We start from the raw sequence: 13812 nt of genomic DNA, 5'->3' as shown, positions 1-13812 counted from the left end.
CTCTTGGTAAATCACTTAAACCCTGACACGCACCTCTAGAACCTGATCCTGATGCTGTCAGTGATTGGGGAGCAAGTGAAGGGTATGGCTGCTGGACATTAGCCTTAGTATAACCTTTTGCACCAAATTGCCGATTTTTCGAGGTCATGACAAATTAGTTACGAGTCCTCTGAGGTTCTATGATTACACACTAAAGTAGGCTCTAGCCAATGCACACAGTAGCAAAGCAGAAGTAATCTTGGCAGTCTTTGTTCCTGCCCAAAATGAACAAAGAAAACACTAAGCTAATATTTTTAGTGCAGGATAATCCTTATGCATACTTCTCCCCATCTTTGACATGTCATAGGTAAAACTGCAGCAGAAGTTTCTCTGCGGTTCCCATTCCCCACTATCTCCTCTGCAGCTGGGTTCTGCCAGCTCCTGAGCACCGTGCAGAGCTGACTGCACAAGGGGACACCCTCCTGCAGGATCTTGGGGTGGAGGAAGGACTCCCCAGCCTCTCCAGCTCAGTGCACAGCTGTCGTTCTTGTGGTTTAGGTGGGCCTGGTACTGCCTGAGCAGAGCTGTGGGGCTCGTTTGGGTCTGTGGGCAGGGACTGGCTGCACCACCCTTTTGGGAGGGCCCACGGATGAGATAAACACAGCTGCTCCACAGATCATGCCTCAGCAGTCTTGGGTGTGAAGTCTTCCTCTCCAGTGACCGGTTACCAAAGATTTTTGGTAGGGATTTTCTTTTTGTGTACTTTTGGCTGAGGGCAAGGTCCTCACTGGTGAGAGAGGGTTGAGAGTGTTTGAACAGTGGGGAAAGGCACCAGCAGTTATTTTATTTCTTGGCTTTGTGTGACACCCTAGACAGTGTGAATCTATCTTGGCATACAATGCTCTTTTACCTGAAGAGTCAAACATAAATGTAATTTAAGCTAATCCAAAATGGTGATCTCTAGAGCAAGCAGGTAATCCCAATATCTAGCTGCTCTTTGTCTATTTGTCAGTACCTGACAGTATCTGTCAATTTTGACTCAGTAGGTTGTGAAATTACAAGGAGAAGGAAAGACTCTGCTCATGCTCTGATTGTTTTATTTTTTTTCAGTTTCTCATTTTACCTTGTCCCCATCTCCAGAATATCTGAACATTTTACAGTGGCACCAAATAGGTTGTAGTGTCCTAGCTGAATTGCTATTGCTGGTGGTTTTTTTTGTTTGTTTTTTAGCTTTAGTCCAGTTACAAAGTAGCTGTTTAAAGGTAGAAGCTCAGATATCTGTGACTGTCTAGGAAATAGGCTCAGTAAAGTTTATGATGATATTTAATTCTCATTGGATTTGTACCGCAGCCTCAGGCAGTTTCCTGGAATAGATCCACCTTTCAGGGCATGTGAAGTTTTTCCTCCCAAAAGCACCTCCGCTTTACAGAAAGGTAAAAAACCTGTGTCTTCATCATGGAGTTATCATTCATAATGATTTGCTAGCAAGGTAAATGTTCTCAGCCTACTATTAGAACTACATTGTATGTCTCTTCAAATATCTTAGGAAGCAGTTTATTTTATGTAAATTAAACAGTGTAAGTCCTGGCAAAATTCAGTGCATTAGCAAAGGAGATAGTATCACACAATGTACCACTGAGAATTCAGAGGCACTGAAATATCATTCATAGCTAAATTGGCTTCTTTTGCAGATGGCTACGAAGTGTAACGGACGGCATAAATGCAGCTTTAAATCTTAGCTAAGTCTGACAGAGAAAAGAAATTAGTTCTTCTTATGATAAGCAATGCTGATAATGCACTTGACAGAACAATTTGAATTGGAGCCTGAGCATACACAAGCTCTGACACATCAAAGTGTCTGGCATCAGATCACACTGTCTCCCCTTTAGCATCTGTTTGGGCTTGAGCTGAAGCTCTGAGGACTACTAACAGGGTGAATGAGAGCATTGCAGCACAACTCTCAGCCCCCCAGGCAGCACAGTGGCTAGAGGAGGACGGAGAGCAGGTGAGAAGTCTGGTTTGGCTTCTCTTCCCTTGTGAGCAATTCTGGGAGCCCAGTATGCACTGGCTTCCCGCACAGCTTTCCTCCATTACCAGTGAGAAATCTAGCACGCATAGGCTCTCACCAAAGGCCAGGCTTGAACTGTCTGCTACAACCATTTATGTAGCAGGCCAAGGTTGCTCCCTAGACTCCCCAGTCATTCATTTTCTTATCTATTGTACTCATAGATAGTAGGGAGAAGGTCCCACACAACATTGCTAAGACATGGTGGTCTGGCCACTCACTCTTGATCTGGTCCGAACACAGGATGGCTTTCAGTGAATCCCACCTCTCTTCAGACAGGCTGAAGCTCATCTCTTGTCCACTTTCCCCCTCACCTAATGAAAAATAACAGGTTAACAGGTTTGCACTTAAATTCAACAGACTAACAGAGGTATCTGACTTTCTTAGACTTTCTCTGTCCTTACTTGCTTCATTTGTGAGGCTATCAGGCCTACATATCCTCCTAAGTCTGGCTCCTGGAAATTTTGGGCAGCTTCCCCATTAAAAAGGCAGATCTCTAACTCTTTCCCGTGCAGGTCACTGTCGTTAACATGTGTAAATCCTGCAAAAGGAAACAGACCCCTTTGTGGTCAGGGGTTTTATTCAAGGGCTTCACTTTCTAAAAATAAAATGAAGAATTGGGTAAGAAATGCGTAGTAGCTGAAGACTACATTTTTTGTGTGTCAAACATTTTGACTTCTTTTTTTTGCTTTATTTTCTTTGTATTTGCATCCTTATTTTCCTGATTCAAGAACTGCAGGTTTCTTTATCAGTAATTTTAGCTCCAGCTGGCCGAACACCAGTCAGACAAGCATGTCACCTCTGTGCTATGCTCTTATATTTGAGCCCCACAATCTTAAAGCATCCCGCCAGTTCAAGCACTGTGCTTTTCCGGTTACACATCCTCAGGAGTGGAGTTTACTCACATCCCTGAGCCCAGCTCTGACTGCAGGCATGACCTGCTCCCAGCTCCCCACAACTGCTGCGCAGGTATGATCCTTGAAATGGCCAAGTAGGGCCCAGGGGAAGACGCAAGCAGGACAGCTGGTAAGAGACCGGGGCATACTCCCCATTTTGGGTAGCAGCACTGGGGAGCTGAATGACTTCCCCAGGTGATAATGATTTGAACTAGTTTGTGTTAGCGACAATGTATGATAACACACATTGCATGGATTCAAATGAAAATAATCTGTAATAAATAAGTCATGACGGATTTACTTATTAGATAATTTAAGTTAAAACCATGATTTAAACACGCGTCTCCCAAGCTTCAGTTTAGTGCTTCTACATTAATGACATCCAACATCTCATGTTAAATGGGCCTGGCTGGTTACACTGATGAAGCAGTTCTCAAACAGAACCAAATCCCTGCTTCCTTCAGCCAGTACCCCGTCACTCTGCTCCTGTAGAGCTGTCAGTAAACCTACTCACATAAGGCTTGTGTGATGAAGGCAATACTCCACCAGCACGAGATGCCTTCCAACAACTATGCTGCCTTTGGAAGAGTCCAGGTATCTTCTTGTTTAAATAAAGTAATTTCTGAAGAAAAATCCATTGATGAGGCCCAAAAGCAGTCACAGAATCCTTGGATGAGGCCCAAAAGCAGTTACAGAATCACAGGATCATCTAGGTTGGAAGAGGTTGGACAAGGTGACCTCCAAGATCACCTTGTCCAACCTCTGACCCAACACTAACAGTCCTCCACTAAATCATATCACTAAGCTCTACATCTAAATGTCTGTTAAAGACCTCCAGGGACGGTGACTCAACCACTTCCCTGGGCAGCCCATTTCAATGCCTGAATTTGCCTTAACAGTGCCTTCCTACATAAACAATGCCTTATTTATGTATTTTACAAGACTGGAAAGAACTGGGTATTTCCAGAGGGTGATTCATCTCATCACTGGGATTGATGTCCCATTTAGCAGACAGAGCATGCAGTAGTCCTTAACCCTATAAAGTTCCTCTTGTGCATATATTACTACTGCTATCAGTGGGAGAGCTTGAAGACCTTTCCAGATGCATCATACATTGAAGGATCTGGGTCTTGTGTAAGCAGCGCTTCTTTAACATTTACTAAAACAAATTGATGTACCTCTTTTCTCCCTCCTCTTGCTAGGAATAATAGGCTCTGTCTTGCAAAAACGTTCTGCTTGCCAGGTTTCACTGCACAGCTAAAGTAAAGCTAGCAGAGCTAGGAAAACGCTACAAATAACCACTAGATATAGTGAAAACTGTTTGCACCTGTTCTCATTTATAATCATTGCATTCACTTAGCTGAAACCAGACAATGCCAACAAAGAAAGAAGTAAGCATTTTTGTTCTTCTGTAATCATCTTTAGAGCATATTATTTCCTTTTCTACCTGTCTAAGAGGCAATTTGGGAAGAGAAACCTGTCTGAAGAGAGACCAGGCTGACCAGTTGGCCCAACTTGAACACATAAATGTGACGTGGGAGCATAATGAAGAACCAATTACAGCCAAGAGGGCCCACAAAACTGCCAGGCATGCTGTGAGGGATCAAACTTATTACTGGGGCAGAAAATGCAGATTTGTTTTATCTTGGGAAGCCACAATGCCAACAGTATTTGTGGAATAATGCGACAGAAACTGAGTGATGAAGCGGCACGCACGATGGGAGAGGTACATGTCTGGAGAAGCGTGGTGCAGCAGCTTGCATTGGCCCCCTGGGTTCCAACAATGCCGGCAGGTGCTCCAGGCTCACAGCAGGCACAGCTGTCATCATGGTGCCTGGGAGGTTTCTGCTGGGAAAGGAAACTGGAGTAGCACCCTAGGAGGAATAAGCAAAGGTATCTGTCACTGTAAAATACCACTTGAGCTACACGGAGATACTGAAAGTCCTTTCAAAAATAAAATCACCCAAGAATGAGCTGAAGACAGTGGAAAAGAGTGGGTACATCGTGTTCTCTATCACCTCCGGGCAGACAGAAGGATAGAACAGTACAATAGCTTGCTTAAAGCCATGCTTATATCGCCTGGAGAAAGGGAATCTCAAGGGTTGCACGCCTCACCTCCAGGAAGCTATGCGACTAATCAGTACAAAGCCAAGAAACTGTCATCATGAGTGCCATCATTTTCAGCCCTGCAGAAAACCTTACACCCCTGAATGAAAAAGTACCAGTCAGCTGCACAAACACTGGGATGGGGAGGTGAGTTTGTCTCTCTCCCCCCTGCAGCTGTTGAAATACCACAGGAAATCAAGTTCTAGTCTCTGTTTCAACAGGGTAAATTTCCTTAGCATGTAAACCCGCTCTTGTTTCCTGGAGGAGCATATACTTTGCATGACTATACTGGCTTGTGTGTGTATGTTTAGTCAGAGTGGATGTAATAAATGGCTGAAATGGGACCAGTTGTCAGCTAGATTATAAAATGTGTAAAATTGCTGTTGCCTGAGAAGTGTGTCGGCTGCTCTCTCCCGAGGAGATAGAAACAGCAATTTTATAAAGCGTGTATTTAAGCTAAAAATAGCTTTTTCTACTTGGTCGCTAATTCCTGTGGGAAGCACTATTTCTGGGGGTGTTTAGTATATGTTCCATACTCACTGGAGCTATTTCTTGTGTCCTGGTTTGACTAGATTATGCTTTCTCTTAACACAGCAGGCAAAATCAAGGTACAGGAGTACTGATAAAGGAGAAGTACTAAATTTTGCTGTTTCAAATGTCCAAAGAAATAGATACAGATCCACAGAGATCTGCTCAACTGGATTATGTTTCGGAGAAAATGGTGGAAATTATGGCACTTATATGAGACCTTTCTAAATTTCTAGGAACTGAGTACAAGGTAAATTTGAGACAATGCATGTCCCTTGCATGCTTGGATGCTGTGTTTCTTATGTAGATGCACAACTGTGAGCGTATTCTTTTAAAGAGCCATCAGTTCATCTCCATGGTCAAAAGATAGGTCTAGAAGTTATGTTCATCCTTGGGAAATAGCTTACCTGTCATAAAGACTTGCTAAGGTTAACAACCTCAGTTACAGTTCTCAGATTAGGTTTCTTAACATATAAATCATGTAGGACTTTGTTCTAGTTCTGGCCATGAATTCCCAATGTTACTGTATTTACAGTTTCCTAAAAATCTTGCTTCTTAGAAAACCTGGAGGTATTAGGAAGATGAATTTTCAATTTGAACATAATGACAAAAGTAAGGGAAATAAAAAGTGAAACATGAAGAGATGAAAAGACCCAGAAACATGTAATGAATTGAAGAGCAGCACAGATATCTTCTGGAGTGAATGAGTTGATCAATGGGAAGCCTTTGTGCTTTCCAGAGTTGACATATTTCTTGTTTTCCATTTTAAACTGTCCCATTTTTGGCTTTATACTGTCTACCCCATTACTCCAGGTGGCAGATTAAGCCGGAGTGATGGAAAGCACTGAAGTAGCTCACCTGAAGCTGAGCACAGTAATACAGGGTTTAACAATCCAAGCCAGATTTACAGCAGCCCATAGTAGTGTAGTGCTGTAATTAATGGGAGACAGCGGTGTCAGCACTGTGTGAAAGTTCAGTGAAGTCTGACTGTAGCTGTGAGAAAATCCCATTTCTGTAGAAATATTCTGTGCTATAAATGTTTGTGGTGAGAAGGCGATAGACAGCGATGGTACTTGGGAGTGAAAAACCTCCCTTCCTTTGGTTTTCGAGCTTGATTCTGAAACATGGCTGAACGTGTCTGTCATCTTCATATCTCACCCAGATGATGAAAACTGTGCAGGAAGCCTGCTGACTTCTGTCTATAGCATGAATTAACAAACTGTAATTCTGTTCCAGGAAAAAGGATTCTGAGGAGGCTGAAGTGAGGGGAGCTGTGATGGGGCTGCAAGTTCAGAAGTCATCCTTTTGTTTGCATGGGGTCTTAAGATCCAATCAAAATGACCTTATGGATGTTTATAAGTTAGCATTAGGTGCAGACAAGTCCCCAAAGTCCCCTAAATATACCTGTTGCAATGATTATTAATTTAAACAACAGGTATACAGTGAGCTTGCAGTGAAACTAAGGTATCGTGCATAGCTGTGGGATCTGCAGCCCATCTTCTCCACCCAGAAGTCTACAGAAAGTGGCCTTTGCCTTTCCCATGGTACAGCAGAGTCTGCACAGAATTACATGCAGAGCCCGAGCTGTTTCCCTGCTTTCATCAAAGCTGAAGGCAGAGCTCTCCAACAGGCTTTCACAGTCGGGGACCAGAGGCTGATGTGAAAGGGGGAGGATGGTTTGCATTGGCAATGTGCTGTACTCATCTGATAGCTCAGCTTCTCTCTCACCCCTCTCTAGTACCTCTGCTCTGCTTCGGTATTTCTTTAGTGAAATATCTAAGAGGATATTTCTCAGAGCAGCTTTTTGTTCAGAGTGGCAGTTTATCACTTAAAAAGTAGATAATGTAGGTAGCACTAACTGAAATCAATCTCACAAAATGATCTGTTGTGACATTTGCATGGTAAGTTTGCTGAAACAGATAAGTTACATCAAGAAAAAGGTTGGAGCTGAAACCTTGACACAAAATACGCACACAGACATAAAAATCTTAAAAAAAAAAAAAAAAGTAAAAAGGTAATTGTTAATCTACACCCAGCCCCAGTTTGTTTGTGATCTTCAGCCACTGAGGCTTTGATGCTGCATATCAGAAACATGGGGAGAAAGGCAAAATCAAAAAGCAGTATTTTTACAACCAGTCAGACCCGTTTCAGAGCACGTTCTCAAGGCAGATATTGCTGCCTATGTCACCCAGTGCAGGTTGCAGAGATGTCTGCAAAATGCAGCTATGAGATGCTTACTGCCTTGTGCTGCTTTTCAAACAGGTTGAAGCTGAGAGCACTGTTCAATTATCCTCCATTTGCTGAACAGAGCGTGGCTGGAAAACAAAGCAAAACCAAGAAACCATAAATGCCAGATCTGGTAAAAATCTATTTCTGCGTTTTTTTAATGCTATGATCTGTTTTCTTATACCTCTGTGGGCATATCACAATTTTCCATTGGTTCTGAGCCTTTTTTTTTTTTTTAATTGCAAATTTACTGTTGGCACATTGCTTAAGTGTTTGGCTGCACTATTGATGCTGTGTGATATGGGGATGGCAGAGTCAGCAAAGCAGAAAAGCTAATTTGTCCCTTGCGTGTGGGGACCATCTCCGGGTAGATCTGTGTGGTGCTGGCAGAGTTGTCTCCTTCTAAGGATAAGGAGAGAGTTTTATTTTCTAGGGCTGCTCATACATCCCCTTCTGTCAATATTATGGGAAGTAAGTGAATATTTCTCAGCAGTGAGAAGATGAATTCCGGCTTGCTGCTCTTGAGGAGAGTGTGTGAGGATTCCCGGAAGAGCTTGGTTCAATTACAAAGGTTGGAACTGAAACTAATCATTTATTTAGCAGGGAACAGAGCATTTTTGCTAAGATAGTTTCATATGCATTCCAACAGGGGCTTGGGCTCCTCAGGCTCCTTTTTAAAGTAAGATGTTGAGCAATGAAATCCATTGCAATTGAGATTTATCCTGATTAATTGTCATGGTGCTTAGGAAGTTGTCCTCTAATAAAGCAGCTGTCCCTGTTGGCTCTGGACTTCCCTGTTTACAGAGCACTGTAGCTGTCTTGGTGTTCTGCTTCTCATAGCCACAGTGATGCCAACAGCTTCATTTATGAAAGATCAGATTTGCTTCCAGAAATATTTGAAGTCAACAGTTAAATTCAGAAACACAAAACATGAGTAATCACGGACAGGCACTCAGAGTGGAGTGAGAATTGAAGAATCATAGTCAATCCTATGAAAATATCCCTGGTTTCTGGCAAAATCCTTAGCTATATCTATTATGATGTTTATTCTGATGGAATTTTTAAAAGTATGCTTATAGATGTTTGTAAATACTCTCATGTGGTTATCCAGAACTACTTGAAACACGTTATCGAGGTGTCCTGACCAAATCAGCAGTTAAGATTCTTTGAACCCTATAATACAGCGATTCCTTTACAGAAGAATATGCTTACATTGTCAGAATCCTCAGATGAGCTTTTGTTTTGGGTCCACAACTCTAAAAGTGTTTCTGAAGAAGTTCGGTCATGTGAGTACCACAGGAGAAGCCTGCCTAGGAGTAGCTCTCCTGCAGAAGCAGAGAGTAATTGTCATCTTGATTGGAAACTTAGTGGGCTTTACTCGGAGCATTGAAGAGATGTTCTCTGTTGATTCCTGAGTGCTTTCCCAGAATGAGGAATATTATACTGATCTGTGTTTTTTTGCTGTTGTTGTTGTTTGTTTTGTTTTGTTGTTTGGTTTTCTTTTTGTTGCTGTTGCTTTCTTTTCTTTCTGCATTATCTGTATCCCCCCCCACCTTCTTCCTTTTGGATGGGCAAGTATATGTGTGCGTGTTACCTGTGGAGCAGAGCCATTCTTCCACCTGGTCAGGTAATTCATTAGATGTGCCTCAGTTTCCCTCGGGTGATGTGCAAAAAAAGGGATAAAAATACAGATTATTGCAGATCCTAAAAGTGCCAGCAACCACTGAGGATGCAATGGATGTGGTAATACTTCAGAGAGGGTAAATATTTCCCCTGTTTCATTGCAGGTATTGTTCGCTCTGCAGACTGAGTCTGTGTTGGCAGAAGGAGTCCACAGTCTGGGTGTGCACAGCCAGCTGTCCCTCAACACCTGGGAGCAGCAGGTCCCCGTAGCTTGAGAAGGGACAAAGATGAGCTGTGAGCTAATGGGGAACAAGCAGGAGAACAAATCCTTGCTGCAAATACAGTTAGTTTTTCTACCCTTAAGCCGAGTGGCAAGATAAAAGACCCTGCTCAGCTACCCTTGTTCAAGAGGCATTTGGATAATGCCCTGAATGTGCTTTAATTTCTGGTTATTTGTTAAGTGGCCTGGCAGTGGGACTCGGTGATTTTTGTAGATCCCTTCCAACTGAACTATCCTATCCTAGTCTATTCTTTACATTTTTTCAGCTGTTGTCACCAACTGAAGCACCAGATGTCTGCACTGAACAGAAAAATTAAATATAGCCTCCAGAAAAGCAGTTGGGAAAAGGAAAGGAGAACCAAGTGGCAGAGAGGGGAAGTGTAAAGGATCTCAAAGGGCCTGGAAAGTGAGGTTCATCAAGTTCCAGATAGCCTTTGTGTAGGACGTGGTAGTGGTGGTACACATTTGGCATCAGTATTGGAGGTACTGGTTGTGTGATTTACCCTGGCGGATGGAGCACTGTGCTCCCCCAGTCTTCAAGGTCTGGAGTTAACCTCCACCTCTGACCTTTGGGGCCTATAGGCACACACATATGTTTAAAAAAATTCTAAATGAACTGCACGAATGAAAAGGTAAAATATAATTTAATTACAATCTTAAGTACACTTTTATCTGTACTGCTGTAAGAAATGCTCTCAAATTTGTTGAGGCAAAGAAATAGACAGGTCTCCCACACTGTCAATTAAAAAGTTCCAGTCCAAATGCTTGTTTTTTTTTTCTTTTTTTTTCTTTTTTTTTTTTTTTATATATATATATATATATTTGTGCTATCTCTGCTTCTGTGACCTCCTGTAGGACACAGATAGACAGCTGTTTGTTTATTCACATGGATCCAGCAAGACATTTTTACCATATGTTCCTCTTGCTTATTTCTGTTTTTCTTTTTTTTTTTTTTTCTTTCAGGCTAACAGGCCTGTCACATCACAGAGGAAGAAAAACCATGCATGGTCATAAGCAAGAGTCAGTTTGTCCAGATAAAGGGATGGAGTTGGGCAGCAGTGAAGAAGGCTGACATGGTAAGTACACGGTCATATACAGCCACGGGAAAATACTATACATGTAATTCAAGACAGAAAAATGTCTAAGTGCGTGCCTGCCTAGTGCATTCAGTCTGAGAAAAATATGCCACCTCCCTAAATTCTGCTAGCCTTTTTTTGCAGATGTGGTAGTTATGTTCTTTATGAGCTATAAGTTGTGATTTCTCTATTCCACTGTCTCACAGACATCTCAAATGTCATGTCTCTATCTCCCTTGTCACATGCAAGCCTACCTCTGATTCTAGCTCCCCATTTTTCTGGTCCCTATAATTGACATTTATCTTTCTATGCTGTCTTATTAGGCTTGAGATTTGTTTTCCCAGCTTTCAGGTGCCTTCCTGCAGTGCCCTGGTCACATTAACCACAGAAGGGCACCTAGCCACATGTGTGAGATTGTAAGCCATGTTCAGAGCACCACGTGCTGAATTGCCTTGCTGGATAAAGAGAGGGCAGAGCCACTCACAGAACTCAGTTACTCCTACTTTTTTTTTTTTTTTTTCTTTTTAGCATATTCAGCTTCCTCTATGAATCTCAAGTTATGTTCTCCCAACCTGGAAATAAAACTAGCTTTCTTTTTTTTTTTTTTTTTTTTTTTACTGTTGCTTATAAATGCCTCAGGGCTGGCAAGGTACGGTATATTGTCTCTTAGTTCTGCACTGAACCGCCCTCAGTGACTATATATTTATTGTTTGTTTCCATTTATTTTCTTAGAAATGTTAACACAAAAAAAGACTCTGTCTGCTCAAGGGAACACAGAGAGGCTGAATGACGAATTTGAATGGGAAAGATTGTTCTGTAGACTATTTTGTGAGATAGAGAAGTTGTAGTCATTGTGTGCTTAGAGGAGAGAAAAAAGAAGAGGTTTCAAAGGTCTTGACAAGGTGTGTGAAAGGCGTGTGGAACCAACAGCCTGTACAGTAGCACGGGGTGGCATTCCTGACTCAGGTCAGCCAGTTCTTGTGCTTAAAATGATGTACAGCCTGAAGTATCTCACTGAATCACGCTATTGAGAAGCTCTGGAGTAGTATGCTTATCACAGAACTTGTCTTTAGTCTTTTATTAGCATGTCAGCTGTGGGAACTTCTGGGGAGATTAATGAGTCTGATTTGTCCCATGATATCCATAGTCACAGGATTCAAAAATGTAGCTGCCCCGTGTCTCTATATCCACTGCAGGGTGACTTTAGTGCTCCATCATGTCAATCTGATTTTGCCTCCAGGTCCCGGTAGAATCTAAATATGTTCACTGCCCCTGTTAATGGTCATGAGTAGTGATGTCCTATGTAACAAAACTACTAGCTGAATATTTGCCTTGGACATGTGCTTGTAGCATTTTAATTAGATCACCATTGTTAAGGTCACACACTGCACTTAGGCAGGCTATTGTTGTGTAGTTATAAAGCTGCATCTTACGGGTTGCTAGGGGAGGAATGACACAGGCAATTATCACAGGGTCCATGGCAAAGAACATCAGGTAGAGTAACTTAATTAAGGTTGTGTAATGTGTCTGAAACTGGAAAACATCAGCAAGATATAACCCCCCTGGGAAGCTTTGACTTCAAGTGTAAGTGCTGGGTCAAATGCAGGCTTGTTGAAATTGAGACAATATTTCTTCTGTAATACTTGTCCTAAACAGAGGAGAGTGTTTCATTTTTTACTTCCAGTTCTAAATGCAATACCATGTAAAAGTATCAGAAAACACACAAAAATAATTTCAGTATTGAAATTGCAATTCTGAAAGGCTGGCCAGGGATAAAACATAACTTTAAAGGTCTTGATTTTCTTATATTGAAATGAGTCCTGTTGCTTCTTGAAGGACATTAGGGACATGTACCATCTCTATAGCACCACATAAGGATTCTGATGCCAGGAGGCTCTGGAGGAACTTTGGACTTGTTTTTTTAAAAAGACCACATGTTTTAATTGATGTTGTTTCAGGCATTAAAATTGGTGAATGATGCGTTTGTTGGTCCTGGTAAAAAGCCATCCTTTTAAATTACTGATTCAGCAGACTAGCCACAGAATTAAGAACAAAATTTTCACAAAGCAAATATGTCTAGGAATCAGAAAGGAAGAATAGCATTACTAATCTGTAATCCCCAACCATTTCATTCTTATCTGCAAGGAAAATATATTTAATAACATTGTTTGTTCTGTTTCAAAATGTCAACTTTATAACAGCAGGGCACAATCTAAAGCTCCATATTTTCATGTTCCTGCTCCTCCCTACTTTATGGTAGTAAATTTGATCCAGTTTTTGATAATAGACAGCATTGCAAATGGAAAGGATTATAATTAGGACATACCCATTATACTTTACAGGTTTTATTACTGTCCCAGAGGCTTGCAAATAATTGAGTGGGAATTATAGACTATAGGGCTTGTGCAATACTGGTGTTCTTTTAGTACATGCTGTCCAGGAAATAATTGAAAGTGAAAACCAGGTTGCTTCAGAGCAATTTCAGTTCTATCTCCTTTTTATTGTGAGAAAGCCAGGCTAAATTCTTTTCCCACCTGGAACAGCCAATACCCAGGCTGATTGCTGCTTTCCCAGGCTGATTACTTATCACAGATTTTTTTTAATTTTTATTTTTTATTTTTTTTATTTTATTTTTTTGTGCTCACTAAAGATCTCAGGATGTCTCAGTTTCTCAGGTACCCAGCTGAGATTCAAAGATGCCAGCTACACTCCTCAAGGATGCTCTCTGGGGTGCCAGGCTCTGAGATCCGAGGCTGGCAGGTATCTTTCTCTGTCAGTATTTTAGTGAATGTCTTATTCTGTCAACATTTTTCCTTTATGGCTGCTCTCCTCACACATCCCTCTGCAGAGGCTTAGAGGGGTGTTTGGGCATCTTACAATAGCTCTATGAACACTCAAGGTGGCCAGAGACAGTGCAGGGCTTTGCTGTGTATGGGCTTTTAGAGTCTTCTCCAGGTCCACTGTGACCAGTTAGGCTGCTAGATCAGTGTTCACTTGTTGTGAAGCCAGACTGACACCTGGGGGTCCAGAGGA

This window comes from Anas platyrhynchos, chromosome 4 (genome assembly GCF_047663525.1).
Source record: "Anas platyrhynchos isolate ZD024472 breed Pekin duck chromosome 4, IASCAAS_PekinDuck_T2T, whole genome shotgun sequence".
NCBI classification, from domain to species: Eukaryota; Metazoa; Chordata; class Aves; order Anseriformes; family Anatidae; genus Anas; species Anas platyrhynchos.
Note: the sequence above shows the minus strand (reverse complement) of the source record.